The 23578-nt window shown below is 34.7% G+C and overlaps 1 protein-coding gene and 1 non-coding gene across 10 annotated transcripts in view; both read right to left on the reverse strand.

The window, feature by feature from the left end:
* LOC118204857 (5-aminolevulinate synthase, erythroid-specific, mitochondrial-like) overlaps positions 1 to 23578 on the reverse strand; it is a 70473-nt gene that overhangs the window by 41626 nt on the left and 5269 nt on the right. For 3 of the 9 annotated variants that reach the window (XM_085808087.1, XM_085808086.1, XM_085808084.1), the window contains exon 1: positions 14722 to 14865. The exons of 1 other annotated variant lie outside the window; for it this stretch is intronic. The gene's annotated coding sequence lies outside the window, so the exon portion shown is untranslated. Of the gene's footprint in view, positions 1 to 14721; positions 14869 to 23578 lie in introns of those variants that run through there. 5 more of the 9 variants (XM_085808089.1, XM_085808082.1, XM_085808090.1 and 2 more) reach the window with 3 other exon arrangements.
* Positions 20774 to 20845, reverse strand: TRNAA-GGC (transfer RNA alanine (anticodon GGC)). The gene has a single exon. It is a non-coding gene; the product is annotated as a tRNA-Ala (tRNA).

Genomic DNA, 23578 nt, shown 5'->3' on the forward strand with positions numbered 1-23578 from the left:
AAGAGAAAGGCATAATATGAAGAACATCAATGAATGACTTAAGCAGATCAAAAAATGGTGAATTTTCTTCTTGATTAACAAAACGAAAATACAAAATATCTTTGTTTTCCATGTCTTTCTATTAGACAGCAAATCAAAGGCAGTCCACTGGATCTGGAAAGCGTAGCTTTCGAAAAAATGTTGCTTGAGAGAATAAAATGTGAATTAATTAGCCTGCGTTTAACAGAAACAAAATCATCATATCGTCAATACTTATTAAATTATGACTAAGAAATACTTGACAACTTTGAATAAGAAGGTTAGTACATTCATTATTTAGAGAAAGTTCCTAAAATGAGTGTTGACAAGTTGATAATAGAAATTAAAATTGACAGCAGGACTTGATAATGTTTCTCGGATATACAAGGAATTCATTAAATACGATTAAGTCTTATGCTTGGTCCTCGATTGATTTGATTGCCAAACACTGTCTTTGCAAACGTAAGTGAGATGACTACGCTCAATTAGTAAAGAGCAAGTTCTCCAAATTCAGTAAGCCTGGCAGCAATATATGTATCAAATCTCATTACCCGTACATCCAACTTACACAGATTTTCATAAAACTTTAGAAATTTAAATGAAGAATAAGGAGGAAAATTTCACCAGGACATAAAAATTATGAAGGAAAGGTATTGGTAAAGATGTGATATGCACCTCATTTGGGACTGATCTGATAAATCTTATTTTATGTTCTTAATAACTAATTACTTTCATGTGAAGTTTATCTTGGAATAGTATAAAATTTGTCAGACTTTAAATAAATTAAAAGACTGGTTTGACTTAAAAGTATAAAATTTACACTTAGTTTAATATTATTTATTTACTAAACTGTTATATTGTGTTAAAATAAATTATGATATATAAGTTTTGAATATTTATACGTGTAAAATATAAAATATGAAATAAAAATTTTAAACATAATTGCAGTCAATTGGCAGCAGGTCTTCAGATTTATGAATTTTAATTAAACGCATCCCCGCTTCAAAGATTGCTTTGCTGCGTTACTCTGCTACATGCTACGTTACGGTTTCCGTGCAAACTCACTGCACTGCGACATCTATAGCCCAATCACTGCTCAGAAATAACAGAATGACTTTCTCGTTATACTAAATAGGACCGAAGTGAATACGTATTGCTTTTCTCTCTTGCTGCTGCGTGAGTAATCAACGTTTCTTGCTTTGTCTTCTTCTTTGCCTAAAATGTAAACTGAGTATGTTAAAATTGTGGAGCTCGTTTAGCGCTCTTAATGTTGTATCAGTTTTAACCAGAAGTACATTCTGAAATAATTATTCCTCTAAAATTATAAAAATGAAGTTCTAATCAGTAAACCAGCTGCAATTTTTGCACCAGTTCTAAGAAAGTCTTCTCGGCTGCGACACAAGCGTGATGTGGGTTTCATCTTCTTTCCCCAAAGCCCACATCATTACAAATATCATCACATACATATTGATAAAATCAGTATTCGTATTATTCGTGCCTCTTCAAGTCATTCAGCATTTAAGAAAGTCATGCTGCATAACTAAAATTATAGCTGTTAGGATAAAATTGATGACAATTTTATGATCAGCTTCACGAATTGCAAAATAAATTTTCTCCAGTTACGTACTCTAACTCCACGGATTCACGCTCGAAACTTAAGCATTAAGTGTTCACTAATCATTTGCTGCTTCTAGCAGGAGTTTTGATATTTGTACATGATCTGGTGATCTAGCAGGCGAAGGCAACATGTCGAGACTATGTAGACACTGGGTGGCAGCAGTGGTGTGGTGGCGAGCGTTAGTTAACATGTCGTAAAATGCTCTCTGTAATATTGCTAAGAATGGCAGCACAATTGGGGCAGTCACCAGTCTGATGTACAAATTTGTTGTCAAGGTGTGTAACATAACGACGAGAGGGCTTCTGCTGTCATAGGAAATTGCTCCGCAGACTATTAACTCCTGGTGTAGGTCCAATATGTCTATTCCGCAGATAGCTTGGTTCCAAGCGCCCACCTGGCCTCCTTCTAACCAACATACGGCAATCACTGGCACCAAGACTGAAACTGCTCTTATCTGAGAACACAACAGATCTCCACTCCGCCTTCCAATGAGCTCCAGCTTGAAACCACCGAAGTTGCAGATGATGACGATTTGGAGTTACTTGTATGGCCGCTAGAAGACGTTTGGCTCGGAGCTGCCTCTCAAGTAACCGATTTGTTACTCTGGTGCCAACAAAAGCTCATATGTCTGCTTCAGATGCAGTGGGATGCGTCATAGATATGTGGGAACACGGTGGTCACCTTCTTGTGGCCATTGCTGACAACATTCATGCACAGCGGATATATCCCTGCCAAGACTTTCTGCATTATCGAGAAAAGAAAATTCAGTTCCTCGTAATTCTATCTCACGGCCTCATTTGAAGTTCAGCAAGCTTATGGTGTTCCCTTCTTTATCTCTTTAAAGGTATTCTTTTTTTCAGATCTCACCCACAAAGACCAGGCCGGAAGATAACTAAAGCACAGGAAGTTTACATAGCGTATTTAAAGCAAACGTGATTCGAGTATTCATAGTGGCAATACTAGCGCGACATTTATTCGACTAGCGCGAAACCTGAATAGACATCATCTTTCAGACGAGCAAACACGCTTCCCAAACTTTGTTTATCGAGCACAACTCATTCTTGGTTATGCTGGATAATTGGTGCTGGGGTTTCATTTTACATCAGTGTACTTACACCTCTCTGGATTAAACAAGAATTAACGAAAAATTTCTGAAGAAAGATTAACAGAATTTGTACTAAGGATCAAACTCGATTTCTCTCCCTCTGTTTCTCAATTCTTTACGCATCCGTTATAGACAGCCCTGCCATTTGGTGTTTGAATTAAACTGCTGGAAAACTGCTGCATTATACTCGTACAAACATTATGCAAAGCAATGAAATCTCGAAAATCGGAAACTAATTCCTGCGCTGCTCTCAGAATAATATGTCTGCCATAAAATTAACAAATCATTTTAAATACATGTTATTTATCGCGGAAACTACACGTTTCATACACTCTTACGTATTTTTCATCTGGTAAACCAGAGCCCTCTCGCTACAGATTACTTGTTTACAGTACCCTGTGTACTAGCTACTAGTAAAGCTTATTTATTAGTACTAGTAAAGCTTATTTTTTTCTGAATTTCAGTCATTAGATACTAAAATTTGTGAGACTTAAGTTATTAAGTCTCACAAATTTATTTGTGTAAATTAAGTTATACTCTTTTAATTAAATGCATTAAAAAGAGAAAAATAATATTTATGAAAATATTCTTGATCAAATGGAATTTAAAATAAAATCCTGGAGCTGCTAAAAACAAAAAGTTCTAAATGAAAGTTTTTAAACAGAAATTTCAGTGACTTAAATGTAATTATTCGTATATACATTTCTATGCTACAACTTCTTTGTTCTCTGAAATTCTATCATTATCCTCATGCATTTCTTACATTGTTGCTTCATCATTTTATTTTTAGTCTCATATGACTAAATAGATGTTTACATTCTAGGGAATTTAATGAAAACCGAGTAACTTAAAAGCTTTTCATGCATTTATCATTTTCTACATTTGAGTTCATAGAGTAGAGAAAATTAATACCAAAAAAAAGGAAATAAATGCTTCTGGATGTAGACAGATATTCCTTTTAATCTGGGTGGTAATGAAATATGAGAAGTTATTTCAATCTGTCTGATAGTGCAAAATTCTTTTAGTTCATTTAAATTTTCCTTACATTTAAAAATCTTATGTCCTGTTAACTTAAGATCAGATGCCTGCTAACAATGAAGAATTAAATCTTTGATTAAAAATCCTTTATTGTTAGTAGCCTTACAAGAGTTAAAAAAATCCATCAATTTTTTAGAAGCTTCGAATATTCAGAAAAACTGAAGATTCTAAAAAACTTTATTTAGAAAATTGTTTTTCAATCTATTCGATTTTGCAAATATCAGAATTTTGCAATGATTAATTTGAACGTTAAGGAAAGCTACAGGATAAAATCCTACACTTACTGAACAAAATCTATCTTAACGAATGCCTCTGAAATACTTTAGTCTCATTGCATCTGTGCGAAATTTCAAAAGCTCTGACTCAGTAAAAATGGTGAAAAATTAAATTCAAGATTTGACCCTAAACAAACAGCAGGGAAATATAGCTAAATAATTGTACTGATAACATGTTTTCATTCAGAATAATTAGCAATTATCTGTAACTTTCTTAAACTGTCGAACAGTAATAATTTTACCAGATTTAATACGGAAAATACATAGGAAAGGAATTTTGCCGAATAAATAATATATGATATATGATTATGACAGAAAATAAAGGATAATTTAATGTTAAATATATAACAGAAAGGAATAAGTCATAAAAGAATAGTCTTTGTAATATTGTTACTGTGTCAACATCATAACACATATGATTTTACCAAACGGATTATTGTCTCGTGTCACTGATTTCTTGAATAAAACAGAAAATAAACTGAAGCTGTTTTCAAAATTGCACTTATTAGATTTAATTCTCAATCGTGAATAAGTAAACAAAAAGGTGTTTTTAAAATTTTGTTATTAATATTCGACTGTAACAAATAAAAACTTCTTTTAATGGTACCACTTTTATCAGGCTTTGCTGCGCAGAAAACTAGAAAATGGTGTTTTCCAATTACAGACAATATGATTCTTTTGAGGTAAATTTTATCTACTCTATTTTTTATATTTCATTATTTGTTTTCTATTATTCATCTTATGGATAAAAAAATGTGCAGTTTTGTTCGAATTAAATGTTTGGCATACGAGTTTAGAGTATCTCGACTGAAAGAAACTCGGATTTTCAACAAAAAGTGATTTATCAGGTTTATACTGGTTGCTTCTTTCCGAACAGATGGCTCTACAAAGTAAAGTGATTTCTCACCTCTGTTTACATTGTTTATTTTCTTCTGATTATATGCTATGAGCGGAACGATGAGGTGAATTTGTGCACACACAAATGTGCTTCCGCTGCATAATTACAGCTGCCTTCTGCATTTTATTATTGAAATTATCAGAGCCATGTGAGCAACATCTTTCTGGAGATATTTTAAAGCAGAAAAAATGCAACGTTGTTGAAAAAAAGTATTCTCTGAGAAAATATTATTTTAGTTGTTTAGCTTAGTTAATAAAATAATTAAAATACCGAATCTTTGAAAATAGCAAGAGTGTATGATTTTTAAAACTGAGATGAGAAGAGAGTACTTCACAGACATTCCCGAAAAGAAATTAGCAATTCGTAGCTCTAAGTTTAATCTGAGAAGAACTGCGTGCAGAAAACTCTTGAATCAATTTACTCAGCTGATACCATGTTTCCAAAATGCGTCAATGCGCAGTAATGATAAAAATTTTGCTGAATAATTATTGCCTATCTATTTGCTGATAGTACCAATGCCGTCCTTTCACAACTGAATAAATATTTTTGACAAAATGAAGAAATATGAAAGGCTACAGCGTTGAAAAACTACTACGACAACCAAAAATACAATATAATGAATTAAAAAACTCACATATACCGATAAATATAAATTAAATACCTAGCAAATAAACTTTAAAGTTAAAAAAAAAGTTTATAGTTGTTCTTCATAGGGATATACTTTCAATCGTAAAACAATTTTGGTATTCTTAAATTTGAAAAAACTCAGTTTCATACAAAATTATGAAATCTAACTCTTTATACCGATTTGCGGTCACTATATAAGGTGAGTGAGTGAGTGCACCGCTATGATGGCTTCCGACCACGGACATGAACCAAACGGAATTATATACCATCACGGCGGGGAAGACTCCAGAGTAACAAGGTTGAATATTATATACTAATAACAGTTTTTACATATTGTTAACTGCAAGGCACTAAGCGTTATTCTAGTTATCTGCTTTAAGTTCTGAAATTTTGAAACATTATAATATTATCCACGGTTGTTTCTGCTTAGGCAGTGTCCTGAGATTTTTTCTATTTTATCAAGGGCTATTCTGTTTTTGAGTGTGTTAGTCGTCCACATTGCCCAGGCACAGTCCGCTGGTTTCTTCAAGTGCCAGGTTCTTGTATGTACACAATGGAAGTAATAATGGTCCGTGTCGCCTTCCTCTCCACATTCGCAGAAAGGAGTATCCCTAAGTCTGAATCTGTTCAGGTATACTGGGAATGGTTCATGACCTGTCAAGAACTGTGTTAGGCTAGCACAGTGGGTCTTTATTTCCATGTTAACTTTTGGCAGTAAGCGAAATGTCCTTCGTCCTACCTCTGCCTCTGTCCATCTACTTTGCCAATTTTGTAGCAGACTTGTCAAAGTTGTTCGCTTAATATGAGAATAAGGAAGTTTAGTTGGTCTTTCTAATATATTCGTGCAGTTGGCTGCCTGCTTGGCCAGTAGGTCAGCGGCTTCATTGCCTTGAATCCCTGTATGAGCGGGAACTCATTTTAAATTGGGTCTTTGCGAAATAGGCATTGTCAGAAGCTGTTTCTGAATTCTGTATACCAATGGACTCCGGCTGTTTTGACTTGCGATAGCCGCCAGACTTGATGCCGAATCACTGAGTATGGAGAATTTCTCCTGTTGACATGTGTTCTCATATCTAATTGCAGCACTGATAGCTAGAAACTCTGCTTGGTATACCAAGTTGTTCGAGCCTAATTTCCTTTTCCACTCGAATGTTACAACTCCATTTTCTAGTCTACAGAAGGCGCTGCCCGTGCCGTTCTCAGTTTTGGAGCCATCTGTGAAAAGGTTATTACTGTTCCTCTGAATTGGTTGGTCGTTTATACTGATACCATCAGAGAGATTAAAAGCTGCTGGATGAAAGTTATTGCAGTTGTTTTGCTCCTCGTAGTCCGAGTGGTGATAACTATGACCCCAGAGTGTTGAAGTTTGACCCAGCCTGGTAATCCTTACGATAGCTGCCTCCCTTTCTACTATCAAATCTAGGGGAGGAATTCCTGCTAGTTGTTGTAGGGCTAGTGTTGACGTGGTACGGTAGGCCCTGCATACTTGAAGTAGCTGCTGTCTCTGAATAGAGAGCAGGGATCTTTTCATATGAGAGGTAAGTTCGCCACCCCAGATTGCTGCTCCATAAGTTATTACTCTTTCTGTAATGGTTCTATGCCAAATTTTTAGTAGCTTAAATAAGATACCCCATTTATGTGAAGTCATGCGTCTCATGTTGTTGCTTAGGATGCTTGTTCGAGTCTTAAGATTCCTGACATGTGGCATCCAAGAAAGTCTGTTGTCGAGTAATAGCCCAAGATATTTCAATTGAGGGAAACATTTTACCGGTATCCCATGGAGTTTAATGCTTGGGTTGCGTCTTAGCTGCCTGCTGCGTCCTATGAGCAAAGCTTTAGTTTTCTCTCTCCCGCCTTCTTGGCATGCTTTCGTGGTGTGGTGGTCTACACGCTGGTCGCGTATTCCAGAGGTACTGGTTCGATTCCCGGCGAAAGCGTTGCTCACTTTTCATCTCTCCTGCCTCGAACTAACCTAATGTCTCTACAGAGGCTCCCGAACTAAAAGGGTGGAGAATAATGATTCTCCGCACCCGGGATTTGGCGATTGGGAGCGCTAAAAACCACAGTCGCCCTTAATGGTATAAACTTAAACGAGTAACTTGAACGTGTGAACGTGTGAACATATGGCGAGAAATAAATATTGAAGATCTAAAAACAAAAATCTGCAAACAATAAGCGAAAGTCGCTGGTGAGCAAAATAATCTATATTTTCAAAAATTTTTGACACGTGAAGCGATTCAAAATCGGTTTTATACATCGAAATTTTTCTAACGTTAAAGTCAACTTCAAAAAAATAAGTAAATAAATAAAAAAGAAAAAGAAAAGAAAAGGGGGAAAAGTGAATTCAGATGCATTACTGCAAAGATATTGAGCAAATCCTTGCAAAAATATAAAATAATTTTGACTACCCATGTATTTTTGAATCTTTTTAATCCTCTACGGGCACTTTATTCTGGTATTTGGAAACGCAGGATTTAAATCTATTTCAGTGCAATATTCTGGTAGAAACAGCACTTGAAGAATTAAAAAAATCCCATTCAGATTTATTTCACGTACTAAAAACAACCGATGACAAAGTCGGTAAATCCAAATGCTACACTACTGCAGAAATAGAAACAGCCATAACAGAAACATGAATAAGAAAAATATAAAAAAATGCCAGAGCTTACCAGTGATGAAAAACTAAAGGATTAAAATGATAGATATAGAACAGAAACATTTAATGTAATTCTTGACAAAATTATACAGTCAGTGGAAGATCGTTTCAGGAAAAATTTCGATGTACGTTAAGATTTGGACACATTAAATTAAAGAAACTTTAATGAAATAAAAGGCCAATTTCCTAAAAATTCCACATAATTACTCGGTGAAAATTTGAAAACATTCAGTTCAGATGTCACTCTAGAAACACTTCAAAACGAGTTAGACTTATATTTCTAATTGCGATTTATCAAAACTTAATGTAGAAGAGTACTACAAACAAATTGAAAGCACTGTAGAGACATTGAAATAGGTTTTTTTTAAATTATTATTATTTTCTTTTTCTTTTTTCTTTTTTATTAAAGCAGCAGACTAGAAAAACGAGCAAGGCTCTCTCGTCGGGACTCGAACCTGGACCTCTCGAATACGCCCTAAGTATGCTAACCATTACACCACGAAGGTATGCAGAAAAGAGGGAGAAAATACCTTATATACTCCCCCCTTTTTAAAGGGCGACTGGGAATTAACAGACCCAGGTGAAGAACCATCATCTACCACCTTTTAGTTCGGGCGCCAGTGTAGAGTTATTAGGTTTCTTTCTTTTTTTTAAAGCAGAAATGAAAAATGAGAAATGCCCTCGCCGGGACTTTTGAAATACGCGCCGAGTGTGCTAACCGTTATACCACAAAGGAAGGAGGGAGAAAATACCTTATAACACAGTTGAGGAAGAGAATCAAACAACTTTGTAAAAGCTGTAAAAATTGTCCACGACGTTACTGTGCAATCATATATAAATACAATACGAAAGTCATATCCAACACTTGCTTTGGCATATAAATATTTCTTTATGTTACCAATATCTCAAATAGCTTGTGAAAGGTCATTTTCAAAGTTAAAAAATATGCGAAAAATCACGCAGTACACTTGTAGAGTCAAATTTAAAAGCATTTATGTTGAAGAAATATGAAGATTTATTAAGCTAAATAGGAAGGTCACGGTAAAGTTAATTATTTAACCAGATTGATTGTAGAGACGTTAGGTGTTTTTGGAAGCAGACAAGATGAAAAATTAGCAACGCCTTCGCCGGGAATCGAACCGCGGACCTCTCAATTACGCGCTGAGTGAGCTGACCACTACACCAAGAAGGCTCGCTTAGAAGACGGAAGAAATACCTTATAAGATCAAGTGAACGTTTTTCTAAAAAACTATTCTATTAAAGAAGTTTCTTTTCTTACCGTACTTTTCCACAATCTTTCAGCAAATTTTTATATTTATATTTAAAAATTTTAAAATAGTCTTAATATGTTTGATTCGCTTTTGTTCTTTTATTATGTGTTATATTTAGTGTTTTATTACATAATATATTTTTTAAATGCAACAAGTGACTGAGATATACATTTGTATGAATAAACAACTCTTTTTAAATTTACATAAAAACTTAAATATTCTATTTTTTGTCTCCAGAAAATCACATGTATCGCTTTAATATCTTTAATAAAACATTGTGAACATTCGATATTGAATGTGGATTAAAAAAAGTAAGGTTTTTATTTTTATAAATGCTTCTAATGGAATAACTGGAATATTTTGTGATCACATTTATCGCTGTGATCGAAAGTTAATGTTGTTTATATTTGAATAAATTTTTATTATTTAAATTAGTTTATTATTTCATAATTACTTTTTAATTATGACAATTAATTAATTAATTGAGGATCAATAAATGCATTTCTTTAATCATAAACATTTTCAAGTTTTAAGTGACTATAAATCGGTTTTCCGCGTCGGTGAGATTAATCCCATCACCCCTGGCATACACAGAGACATTTAGGGTCATTTTTTATGAACTATAATAATCCGCCATCTAGTGGTGCATAAAAAAAGTGACCTGTTGGGCAAATGGGTTTTCGAGTAAACGTACCTATCGGGCAAGTGGAGTTGGGAAATTAAATTGTCAGGCAACTGAGTGACGGGCAAACCTAATGCAGGGAAAGTCATAAGAAGCTGATTGCGAGAACACTTTTATAAAATCAGTGCGTGTTCATTACGAGAGAACAAGTTGAGCAGAAAAGAAGGCTAAATTAGTGGAAAAAATGTGAACAAATACTTACCTACATTGACGTTGACAGTTTCAAAAAAAAAAAAAAAAAAAATTCTTGGTGATTTATTTTTTTCAAAAAGAAAAGATAATATAATGGAAGTAATACAGAGCATTAACTGTGTAAAACAATTCGTTCCTCGGTAAAAGCGATTTTTCTAAATCCTGCTTATAAAAATAAAAAAAAACTGCAAAAACACGGCAGTATTTTCTACCACAGTCAAACTTACCACAGTCAAAGACTTTTCTAGTCATGTTTCAAAGTTTCTAAAGTCATAGTTTCTAAAACCATAATCGGACTTAGAACTGCCTTCACAAAGGATAGAAAATTGACAGACAGGGTAGGAAAACCTACAGAAACTCTGATAACTGCCCGGACAAAGAACTGACAACTGCATGCATGTTTTGACTGTCCTGCCATCCTTGCTGAATTGTTAAAAATTGGAGTCCTGTCTAAGAGACCGAACCTCTGTTATGATAACATTTTGCAGATTGCCAGGGCTGTCATCTTCGCCTATGGCATTATCTTAATAGGCTTAACCATAGACACGACAAGAATAACAACATTTCCTTCGCCTGAAAATGCTTAAAATTAAAAATATAGTCGTTCAGGGACATCTTGACACCTGGGAGATCTCGACACTTTTAAGGAAGTCCCTTAGCAGAGTGGTCTGCACCCTGGTGTCGCATATGGAAAACCACTGTATTGGAATAACCTAAGAGTGTAGTGCGTCATTGTGAATCGAAAGTGTTGTAAAGTCAGAGATTGATCAAGAAAATAAATATTAATAATCTGTCATGTAAGTTCTTCATAGTTTGCAATACATAAAGTATAAGATTGGTTTTGATAGCGATGATAAATGTGGATGATGGCTTCGATTTATGGCGATTTGCAAATGACTGGCTAGTGAGATCAGGCATTCAGGAACATGGATGTCTACGCGAAAAGTTTTCATAGCCAGTCAGAGGGGGTGTTGCCATCTTTCATAGAAATGTGTAACTCGGGGAGATTTCGACAGTAGGTTACGGGGAGATCTTGACAGTCGAGTCAGGCAATTTTTCCAATGGCTTTCGAAAATGTGGAATATACCCATACAATCCCGATATTTTGGAAGACAATGTGTTTGAATAGGAACTCATGTCTACTACAAGTGGCACCATTCCAGTTATGGTAGAGGAAGACGATAACCTCCAGAGGTCATCATAACCATCTACTTCATCAGCTTCTACATCATTTTCGAATTATCCCCTGTACCAGTAGTACAGAACCACTCTGTACGGAATAGGAGAAAAAAACAAGAATCAGCCATTATAACATCCGCAGAATACAGGAGTCAACTACGCAGTAAACACACATGGACCTAGACGTCAGAGAGGAACTCAATCCAGTACCTCGAGGGATCTCGAAGACAGTGAAAATTACTGTGGCGAGTGCGGTGGGTACTATTTTGATGATACTGCCGAACAGAAGTGGGTGAAATGTGTTGGAAAGTGTCATACGTGGTTCCATGAGGCATGTGTACAAAATGGGAATCAACCCCAGTTTATAGGATACATATTGTTGCATTGTTAATATGTGTTTAGTCCGTCAATCTTTCTTTCCCATAGTGCGTTGTCCTTATTTCTTAAATAAAAGCCATTGTTCTGAATTGTACCTGCCCCCCCCCTTAGATACCTGTCGAGATCTCCCGCAGTTAAGGGAGAAGTGGACATCTGGCTTTTATATTTTTCATTGCATTTATATGACCTATGATGCATTTCAGGTAAGTCAAATTTTCATAATGTGTTACTAATACAGGAATAATTATTTTCGGTAAAAATAAATGATAAAATCCTTAAATGTCAATCAGTTATTCATAATTTTCCCTTAAGATGTCAAGATGTCCCTGAACGACCTTACTGAATTACTTACAAATAAGCCATTTCAAATGAAATTTGTTCAGTTTTTCTGACAGACATAACTATCTGTGTCAAACTCTTTAGTTTGTAGAGTTTGAAGCGGTAAATGTAAGAAATCAACTATGTTTTGGGCAATATCCGAAGTGCGGATCTTACGATTTCCAGTCGCACATGTTACCACTTACACAACGAATTCATGCAGTGGGAAAAGCAAAAATTCATTATATTTTCCTCTAATAAAAAGCGTATATTGAGTGGGGAATGAGATCCAGTCGACCTAAATTCTGTTGGTGACGAATTATTGCCTATTCTTTGGTATGGAACCACTTGTGGAATCTGTTAGAAGTATTGTAACTAGGAAACGTAAGAAATAAGATAGGGCGTCGTCGGGATTTGAATCACGGATTTTAGGATTGCCATTCAGACGTGCGACCTTGCACCGCGAAAGAAAATAGTGGCAGATGAAAATGCTTTATGTGCTTAAATACTCAGTTTCATTTAAAAGTTTTAGAAAAGCCTCCAGAAATTTAATACCTCAATACTGGTGTTCAAATTAACGAATCTTTCTCATAGTAATCAATCATAATATCGGGTTTTAGATGCATTTGTTAGGATAATTAGCTGAATAACTCAACATAAGTTACCTTTCGATACACGGTTCAGTTAATGAAATTCAACTTATTTTTAAAGCCTATGTTCAAATCTTCAAAGCCACCGCAGTTTTTCAGAATTTCTATCCTTCTTGTCGAAACTTGAATTTTTACATAAATAAAATCCGAAGAAATATATTTGTTCAGCTGATACGCAAAGCATTATTTGGCTTTCTCTTTCTAGTTTCGTGCAAGATTCTACTTAATTTTAAAATTGCGATACACGTGTTCTACCCCTACTTTGAATAGAATAAATTCCTTAAAAATGTCTTTTACATTTTCTTACAAGTGACTTAGTATCATAAAATAATCTTTCAGTTTCTAAAATAATTTCATAATTGTGTCCTGATGTCTGTACTTCAGCATTTTATGTTCTGGAACTTCTTCCCTTGCTGCACACAATAACAGCATAAATCCGTGTCAGAAAGATTTTGTTTCACTCTGAATCACTAAATGGTATATGCTAACATTTCAAATGTTTTGTTAACTTAGATAGGCCAAGGAAAGGAAAATACGTGCAAACGGTTTTTCTACCACTTATGTGCCTGACAATTATGCGTATCTCTTCCATACGTGCGAAAAGCCATGAATATTAACTAGTTTAATATTTAAGTGAAGATCCGTTTATTTCAACTGAAATCAAAAATGATTAATTTATTTCCTATCCATAACCCATTTTTAAATGGAATTCATTTATCTTTACATTCTTGAAACAAAAAGTTAAAATTTTTTCTAATTTTCGAATTATTTTTAGAGAAATTAAAATAATTCGTCTACTGCCCATATAATTTTCATATTAACAAAAGAATAAAAAGGTTTTGCCAAAACTACTACACGAAGAATTAGGCTAATCATTAAGCGAACTGTTAACAATAACATGTTTGCTATCTAAACAGTGTGAAGAATGATATTTTAGCTTTTCTGTCATTGGAAAACTGCATTGATATTATACCCTGCTTTTTCTAACCTCCTCTGCCACAAAGTTTATGATTTATTTGAAAAGAAAACTTTATACTATTCTTTTAAGATTTTATACTATTCTTTTGGCGCAACAAAATGTACGAAATGAGTTTTTATCCCTCTAATTAAATCACTATATGGGAAGAATAATGTATTGTGCTTATAGTATGATATCTTAACAAAAACAGATAACGCTCAGGCCAACCGAAATCATTTCCTGTCCGGAAAGGAGTGTGTGCCTTGTTTCCGCGTTTCATTTTCGTTCCAATTAAAATTTAATTTCATTCATTCTTATAATTAGAACGAATTGTTATTAATACTCTTACATACTACACATTCTCCGCGCCTCAGTACCTGGCAATGCTCTGCGTAATATTAAATGAGCTTAGAGTGTTGGAAATGAGTAATTTCGTAACTTTCAGAATTAAGCTTATCGTTGAAAAGCGCTGTTTCCAAAGAATGAAAAAATACAGCTTTTCAAACGTTGAAATAATTTTCAAAGTTAAATGGAAACTAATTAAATAGCGTTTAAGACAGTGCATTTAAATATTTCGAGTGTAATTTAATAAATACATATTTTCTCAAAATTATATATGTATTTAAAGGAAAAAATGTGCATTATTTCATTAATGAATGGATAAAAAATCGTTTGTACTTTGAAAAAGTATCTTATCGTTGTAAATTTTCATCAAAATTTTAAATAAAAGTTTAAAAATATGCCTTGTGTTCACAATTCTGAAACTCAACTTTATAGAAAGGGAATAGTCACAATTTGAAAGAGAAAAATTAATATTATGCAAACAACAATCGGAAAATTTTCTTTAACATATCTTACCTTTCTCTCTAACTTGTGAGGTGTAACTCGTAATACCAAATCTGAGCTACAGAAAGGTGTAAGATAACAACTTTTAAGTATTCCAGAACACGGACATCAATCAAGCAGATATAAAAAAAAAAACACAATCAGTTCAAGCGGCTGAAGAGTTATGGCAAAGTAGTGAATATCAAAAAAGACCACTCGGGTTCACGCCAGTGCTACTGACCTCATTAACTACAAACCGAAGGCGATGTGTGACGTGTACTGAAATGGTCTCTTTCAAAAGTGGAACAATTCAGTCATTAATCAAAAAGAAATTTGAAAACTTTTACATATATCCTGTAATTACAATAAAATCTAAATATCTCTCCATCATTGTACTTTGGCAATTAATTCAAATACACGTTCATTATGGCTAACAGAATTTCATTTGCTGCAGGATTTACGTAAACTGAAGACTGAAAAAAAAAAGTAATCCTCACAAAAATGTGAAATGGAATAGAAACTGAAAGTGTATTTCTATGAAATAATTAAGAAAGTTTCATCTGTTCATCTGCATGTTTTCTTATCTTATATTTTGAATACTAACGAATGATCGCAAATAAAGATACTATCGGTGATAAGCTTTGGAATTCTACGTTTTAATTAAGTAAGATTTTAAAGTATTAAAAATGTTTAAAATACATCTAATTAATGCTAACGAATCGTAACCATAAAATTAATGAAATAATATTGTGTAGCTGCCAGTGAACGAGCTTATATACACATTTTGTGACTACAAAACAATGAAACTAATGATTCAATTGGATTGGACTGGAATGGATAATTTGGATATAGCAAAGCACACTATGGAAAGGATTTTCTTTGTAGAGGATTTGAGGAAAACTGGCTGATATTCACGTTGGGAAAAACTGCACTGCAAACAAGCATTCAAATGCTTAGCGTGAACTTATTAATTAAGTGAGGAGTAAATTATGAATCACAGTAAACTGTTAAACGAGTAATGATTAATTTTCAATTCGAAATAAGACAAAAGGTAAACAAACCAAGCATGGGAATAATTTCATATTGCAATTTCTATTTCACTTGACCAAGATTCTATCGAGTTTCATGCTGACACATACAAAATCGCACATATGATAACGTAAAACCCATATATATGTATTGTTGTGTGTAAATATGTTTAATTAAATTAATAATTAATTAATGTACAGTCGATCCAGTCAATTGAGGCACGCCAGAATCATAATGTGTTGACGCAATTACACAGCTCTCCCAATAATCCAAATTTGAACTTTTAAAATTTTGTAAAATCTGTAAAGCCAATTTAACATTTTACAAAACAATTGATATTTATTCAGATGAACTATACTATTAAGAGGTTCTAAGTACTTAATGATGTTCAGTATCATTAAGTACTTAGTTCATCATTAGTGCAAATTCAGATGAACTATACTATTAAGAGGTTCTAAGTACTTAATGACAAAAACATTAATTGAATCTACCTTTATTCTATATTTCTTCGTTTTAGTAACAATACTCTGAGAGTTTTACTGGCAGGGGACCCTGAGTTACAGTTTACCATAGATTTAATATAGAATCGAGTTACATCCTTACGATGTTTATTCAAGGAAAGTCTGAATAAATGCCCCACAAAGCTAACATACTGTTTCTGGCAAGATAAGGACACGTATATTAATAAAAAGGGTAAATGAACTCTTTGAATACATAAATAAGGTAAAACTCGAGACTTTTTCTAAAAAATTGTTAAATAATTTTTTTCTTCCTAAAGCCACAAACAAATTTTAGTGCAGTTTCTGTCAGCTACTTACCAACAGAACAGGAAAGTTTCTATTTCTTGCAATAGAAAAATCACAGAAACCATGCTGCTCTGAAATTATATCAGTTAAGGATGTATCTATCTTTGAAAATTACTGCCTGTACGATTGCTTATAATACAGACTGTTACTGTCGTAATTTGTAAAATAAATAGAACAGGAATGAAATATGATGTGTTTCGAAAATGGATCAAACCTTTCGGTAAAAACAGTATTATAGAAAAAAAAAAAAAAAAAAATAAGGGTTTTGAAGGTTTTGTAAAATAAATGTTCATTTAAAACGGATAAAAAATTAATGACTTTATATGGTATATATCCCGCCTTCTTAGCGAGCCTTCGTGGTGTAGTGGTCAGCACACTCAGCACGTAATTGAGAGGTCCATGGTTCGATTCCCGGCGAAGGCGCTGCTAATTTTTCATCTCCCGGTCTCCAAAATAATCCTAATGTCTCTACAACTTAAAAAGAGAAAAACAAAATGATGCAGCAGATTTCATTCAAAATAATTTTAAGCACTAATCAATCATTAAATTACATCGTTTTATGCAGTTGTTTGGAAAGGAAAATTGAGACTTACGAATACTATATTCACACCCCTCTTTAATTAAAAAAAAGAGCTTTTATCAAATGCCCTAAATTTCCTATATAAAGTTTAATGTATTTACAAGCATTTCTTTCTAGCAAGTTGAGAAAAATAAATAAAATCAATATTAGAAAAATCTACACCGAAGGAAAAAAAATAAAGTGATCATACCTTCAAGAGAGATCAAGTGATGTTCAAAGAAGAACGAAAAATTCCTTTTCTGCTTAAGGTCATACTGCAGCATATTTAAAAGGAAATTCTAGAAAATCGCTCAGTTAAAATCATTTTACCATGATTATATTAAACTAGAGCGAAGAGTTTATTTTAAAATCTGTAAAAATTTTAAAACTGTATGACACGTACACTTTCGGATGCTGAAATTTTAAAATATTGGGCATCAAACGATAAAATAAGAGCAGTTTAGAAAATTCACCAAACGTTAGATGTCTTATCAAATATTTGATAGAAATATCATTTACTAGATTTTTTTTCACTGTATCCTATGGTGACGTAAAGTTCTAAAATTTATACTAATTTGGTATGTAGCGTAAAGTCCTAAGATTTATAGTTTGGTATGTAACGTAAAGTTCTGAGATATATAATTTGTTGTATAAGCGAAGGCATGTGCAAAAAGTCGATAAAAGTCGCTTCAACACTAAATAATAATAATAAAAAAACTCTAAATCGAATTTTGGAAACATTGCTTCACAACATTGTACTGTCATCCACAAAGAGAGTGTGTGTAATATCTGAGCCCGATGGCTATCAAGAAATTGTTTACAAATCGATGGTAAAATTTTGACCATAGCGACAAATACTATTAGCGAGTTAAATAAAAGCTAATAAAAAATTCTATGTCTGCTTGATAATATCCTCTCGGAAAAGCTGGTTGCATAACATGTTCGTGATTTTCCCCATGTGTAACATGGGTACGATCCAGTTTCTTTCAGGAAGTTTTCCACGAAAGCATCTTTCCTCTTAGACAGGTAGCCCTTGCGTGTTTTGCGAAAATCAAACTAATTCTAAAAATGACTGCTTGATAACTGCATTATATTCTTTCGAGGTAGTGAAGAAAATAAATTATGTAAAAATTTAATTTCTTCCCCCAAGTGTTAGACTTTTAAAACCAGTGGATCAAAAGGTAACCCAAAGAGATAGCAGATTTCGCAGATATAACAGGAGGATTACAAAGATATAGCAGAAAATGAACGATGACTAAAATTTTAATTAGATTAGGATGTTAAATGCCTGACAAGTAAGTATGCTAACTGTTGTCCACTTAAGTGAACGCCAGCTGGAATGAAATTTTCACTACAGCGATTCGCAAAGTATTTCGTCAGGCAGGATTTTTCAGTGAAAGATCTGATCAAGAACCAAAGTAGAAGGGAAACAGCTAATGTAAAATTAGACAAAAAAGCAGTAACAGTTTGACTTAAGGGTTGAATAACTTTCTACCTATTTGAAGGGTAATCAGTCATTAGGTCCCTCTTTTTCAGATTCTCTTCCTCCTTTCTGTATGCCATCGTGGTGTAATGGTTAGCACACTCGGCGCGTATTCGAGAGGTCCAGGTACGAGTCCCGTAGAGAGCATTGCTCATTTTTCACATCTCCTGCTTCAAAATATCCTAATGACTCTACAGTGGTGCTCCAACTAAAATGTGGTGGATAATATTTCTTCACCACCAGGATTTGGTGATTGGGTCTCCTAAAAACCCCAGTCTCCCTTTAAAAAGGGGAGTGTATAAATTATTTTCTCCCTCTTTTCTGCATGCATTCATGGTGTAATGGTTAGCATACTTAGGCCATATTCGAGAGGTCCAGGTTCGAGTCCTGGCGAGGACATTGCTCATTTTTCACATCTCCTGCTTCAAAATATCCTAATGACTCTACAGTGTGGTGGATAATGATTCTTCACGACCAGGATTTGGCGATTGGGTCCCCTAATCCCCAGTCACCCTTTAAAAAAGGGAGTAATTCTCTTCCTTTTTTCGCATTTCTTCGTAGTGTAACGGTTAGCACACTCGGCGCGTATTCGAGAGGTCCAGGTTCGAGTCCCGGCTAGGGCATTGCTTATTTTTCATGTCTCTCGCTTCCAAAAATCCCTATTTAGTCTACAAGGTTTCTTTACGAGGGTATAAGAAGCATATTGCTTTTTATGTGGGAGAAAATGGGCGGTCTAAAGCGAAACAAACGCAGTGCTATTTGTCGAGGGAGATAATAGTGAAATGAATAAAAGCTAAAATACTAGAATTTCGAAAACCTTGAAAGGAACTGAATTGGAATTCATGCCATTAACTAATAACTAAAGAAAATAAATTTTTGTTTGTTCGTTTGAATGATAAAGGCTTCAAGAAAATCCACTTCACCAACTGAAGAAGCTATGTGCATAATTTTCGAGGAACCAAAGTCAAAATTGTGATTATGGGCCCAGATACGATTAGCTATCGAAGATTTTTTTATTTCTTCTTTTCAAACATAATATTCGTATACGTCACACATTCCGTCAGCTTAACGATTCAAACGTTCTAGAACACACATGCGGTGTCGATTCAGAAAGTCTGAAGCCATTCTAAAATCAATTTGAAGACGTTACGAATTCCTGTCATATAAATAAAGCAGTACAAATGAAGCATTTCAGCTCTAAATCGAAGAACCTTCTTCTTTATTGTCGTTAAATTTGCGCTTGTTCATATAATAATTGACTAAATACATTAAGTATCAGATAGGAAAAAGTCTGAAATCTATATGTGAAGATTTCAGACTCACAAGTCTATCACAAGAATTATTCATTCCCTCGAACTTCAGATGCGCATTTCATTCTGTGGCCTGGAGTTAGTTTTCTTGAGACTGTAAAATAAGACGTACGAATTAGGTAACAAAAGTCAAACGCTTCTACAAATACGAGTCTGGTTCGCTTGTTAGCTCAGTCCCTAGAAATAGCTTCTACTGACAACCTGAGGGAAAGCAGTCGATTAAACTCAAGTCTTAAAAAAATATGGTATTTCGAAATAACTTTCTTATTCCAAATTCTCGTTTCCGAAGGAATCACGCACGTTAACATGTTTGATTTAAGTAATATCATCATGTTGGCAACATACGCGTGCAGGAAATGCGAGAGGAATTTCATAGACAAAAATAAAAACTGGACCGAACAGAAAAAGTACATATCAGTCTTCAATCAAATTTCCATTATAAGTAAAACTGGAGTAGAGCTGCTAATGTCCTCCTTAAATAAGACCCATCAATGGTAGAGCACATAAAACTGCTGAATACTAGTAGTTCAAACCGTGTCTGAATTCCGGTGAAAGGGCTGGTACCAGGGTATTTTAGTGGATTTTTCATATGTTGTAGAGTCATTAGGTTAATTGGAAGCAGAAAAGATGAAAAATATGCAACCGCCTTCGCCGGGAATCGAACCACGGACCTCTGAAAGACCGGCCCAGCGTGCTACCGTTACACCACGAAGGCACGCTAGGGAAGTGGGAGAAATACCTTATATACTCCCCTTTTTTAAAGGGCGACTAGGGTTTTAGGGGACCTAGTCGCCAAATTCTGGGTGCGGAGAATCATCATCCACAACCCTTTTAGTTCGGGCGCCACTTTTAGGGTCATTAGGTTAATTGGAAGCAGAAAAGATGAAAAATATGCAGCCGCCTTCGCCGGGAATCGAACCGCGGACCTCTGGAATGCCGGCCCAGCGTGCTACCGTTACACCACGAAGGCACGCTAGGGAAGTGGGAGAAATACCTTATAATGTAACATAAGCAAAAACAATTTCCGCAATGGCCTAGCCATTATAGACTTACGACTTCGTTTATTTAATTAAACAGCTTCCTTTAGTAGATCAAATATTTAACAACCAACGGAAACTTTATTAGATCATATAGCATGTTGAATCTATTTCTTGGTTTCACGAGGTCGAAAGAATTTCTTCCAAAAAGGGTACATCATTTTCACCTAATGTGTTTAAATAAAATCATAAAAAATCATAGCGCTTTCATAATTACCAGCAATCAAATCCCTTACCAACACCAGACGACACAGATGGCCTTTCACAATTCTTTGGGGTTTTGTCGTGTTATTTTGAGGCAACAAAAGTCTTAATAATGAAGTGAAATCTGAATAACAACGCATTTTACAGACTTCTTTTGTATTCTTTCAAAACGCTGCATCAAACAGATAAATCGCATTTTTCTGTAATATTAACATAATTATCTACATGCATGTATTGTTTACTCCAAGTATGATAGTTCTTAATAAACCAAAATTAGCTTAAAAAGAATTTTACTATTTTAAGTTGAATGACTGGGTTTTGTTTTTTAGATATATCTGAGCAGTGAAAGAGACGTTTGCATAATTATTGCCTTTCGTTTATTTCATGTTTAAACCATCTACAAAAATATTAAGGCGCAAAGTGTATCTTTTTCTGTACTAAACAGACAACGCTGCAAAGCTTTGTAATTGAAAAGTTTAGAGTAAAATATTCGTGCTTTGTTTTCGAGATAAGAATTCTAATTTTTTCAGTTCGGAACTGAAATAACTTCAGATGTTTTAAATGGAAAGCACATAGTTGCATTCCTATTAACAGATTGTTTCTGTAGTGCTCGACTCGAAATTGAAGAGACCTATAAAGACTTAAATGAGCAGAAGCAGTTATGAGAATTGTTTAGTATTATTAATTCTGCTATTGTTGATTCATCTGTGTTTCTTATTAAAAAAAGCATTCTCCTTAATACTTTTTTCTGGAATCTATGCACAGCTACGAAATAGAAAATTACAATGCATTTACTATTAAATAAGCCTCTCCCCAATATCAGACCCTCCTTACATTTTATTAAATTTTAAGAAATAAAAATGCAGATGAATATTTGTTGAGAGTATTATTTTGATTATAATACATTTGTTTCTGATTAGAATGAAATAATCATTGCCTACAGAAATATGTGTGGTTTATTTCAAATTTAAGCTTTGTAGCTAGTCTATATACACTGACTACCAATAAGTATTTGGACACCTGTGATAGAAAAGAAAAACTAACTTTATTCAAAACCAATAGTTGTTAGAGCCTCCACGAGAGGTAATTACAGCGTGGACCCTCCGGGGCATACTTTCCACAAGTCTTTGTATGACAGCTAGTAATATTTTCTTCCACTCGGCTTGGAGAAGACATAGAAGTTCCTTCACCGATTTTGCACGGGTTGTGCACCCCTGAATTCGGGATGCAACTCGTCCCAGAGGTTCTCGATGTCTGGACTCTGGGCAGGCCAGTCCATTTGATGAACTCTATTGGCACCATACCAAGCCTTGGTTAACGTCGAAACAACTGGCATTGTCGTCCTGAAAGTAACAGGGTTCCAACCCGTAAAACTGCCACAATGTAGGAAGCACATTGTCATCCAAAATAGTGCAGTAGGCATCGGAGCTTACCATGAATGGGGCCAAGGGTCCCAGCCCATACCAGGAGAAACACCCCCAGACCATAATTCCACCTCCGCCGAACTTGACTGTTGGCACAATACATTCTGGCAGGAGACGTTCTCCAGGTAGACGCCAGACCCAGACCCTGCCATCAGAACGGTAAAGGGTGAACCTTGATTCGCCACTCCAAAGAACCCGTTTCCACTGATCTACGGTCCAATTTCGATGCGATTTGCACCACATTAACCGAGCAGCGCGGTTGGACTTTGTGATCAAAGGCTTATGAGCAGCAGCACGACCATGAAAACCAAGTAGATGTGCTTCCTTACGGATGGTATTCATTGAAACAATACTCCCGGATGCCTGTTGAAACTCCTCGCGGATGAGGGCCAACGGTTGGGTGCGCTTCTTCCGAATTTCTCTGGACAGCACTCGTCGGTCTCTATCTTCCAGTTTCTTTGGTCTGCCGACTCGGGGCACATTTCGACAATCACCGCTCACCTTCCACTTCTTAATGACATAGTGCACTGTCGATTTCGGGTACTTCAGATCGCTAGATATGTCTCTTAAGGATCGGCCACATTTGTGATACCCGATAATTATACCTTTCTCGAAATCAGAGAGCTCCGAACTGCGAAGCATCTTGCATGCGACTAAAGCCGATGCTGTTTCCTACACGATATATACCAGCGGAGTCCGTGACGTACCTTAGGACCGCAGATATCGTCATTTGCATGGGTGTCCAAATACCTATTGGTAGTCAGTGTAGTATCAAAATTAATTCCTCCCTTCTATACGACAGTTTTACTTGTTAAAATACCCTGTTATAAGACATTACCAAATTTTACAGAAATATAGAATTTTGCTTTTTTGAATAGTATGTTAAAAATAGTAATTACAATTATCAAAATAGTTACATGAAGAGGTAATAGCAATAATTATTAATATTTAAAACTTTTCTTTCTTTAATTTGCTTCCTTTTATTTTTTGTAACTGATTTAATTACCTATCCTAAATGTTCACTTTAGTATAAACGCT

Source organism: Stegodyphus dumicola, chromosome X1, assembly GCF_044657685.1.
Source record: "Stegodyphus dumicola isolate Sdum_Otavi_A_Nest chromosome X1, ASM4465768v1".
Classification (NCBI taxonomy): domain Eukaryota; kingdom Metazoa; phylum Arthropoda; class Arachnida; order Araneae; family Eresidae; genus Stegodyphus; species Stegodyphus dumicola.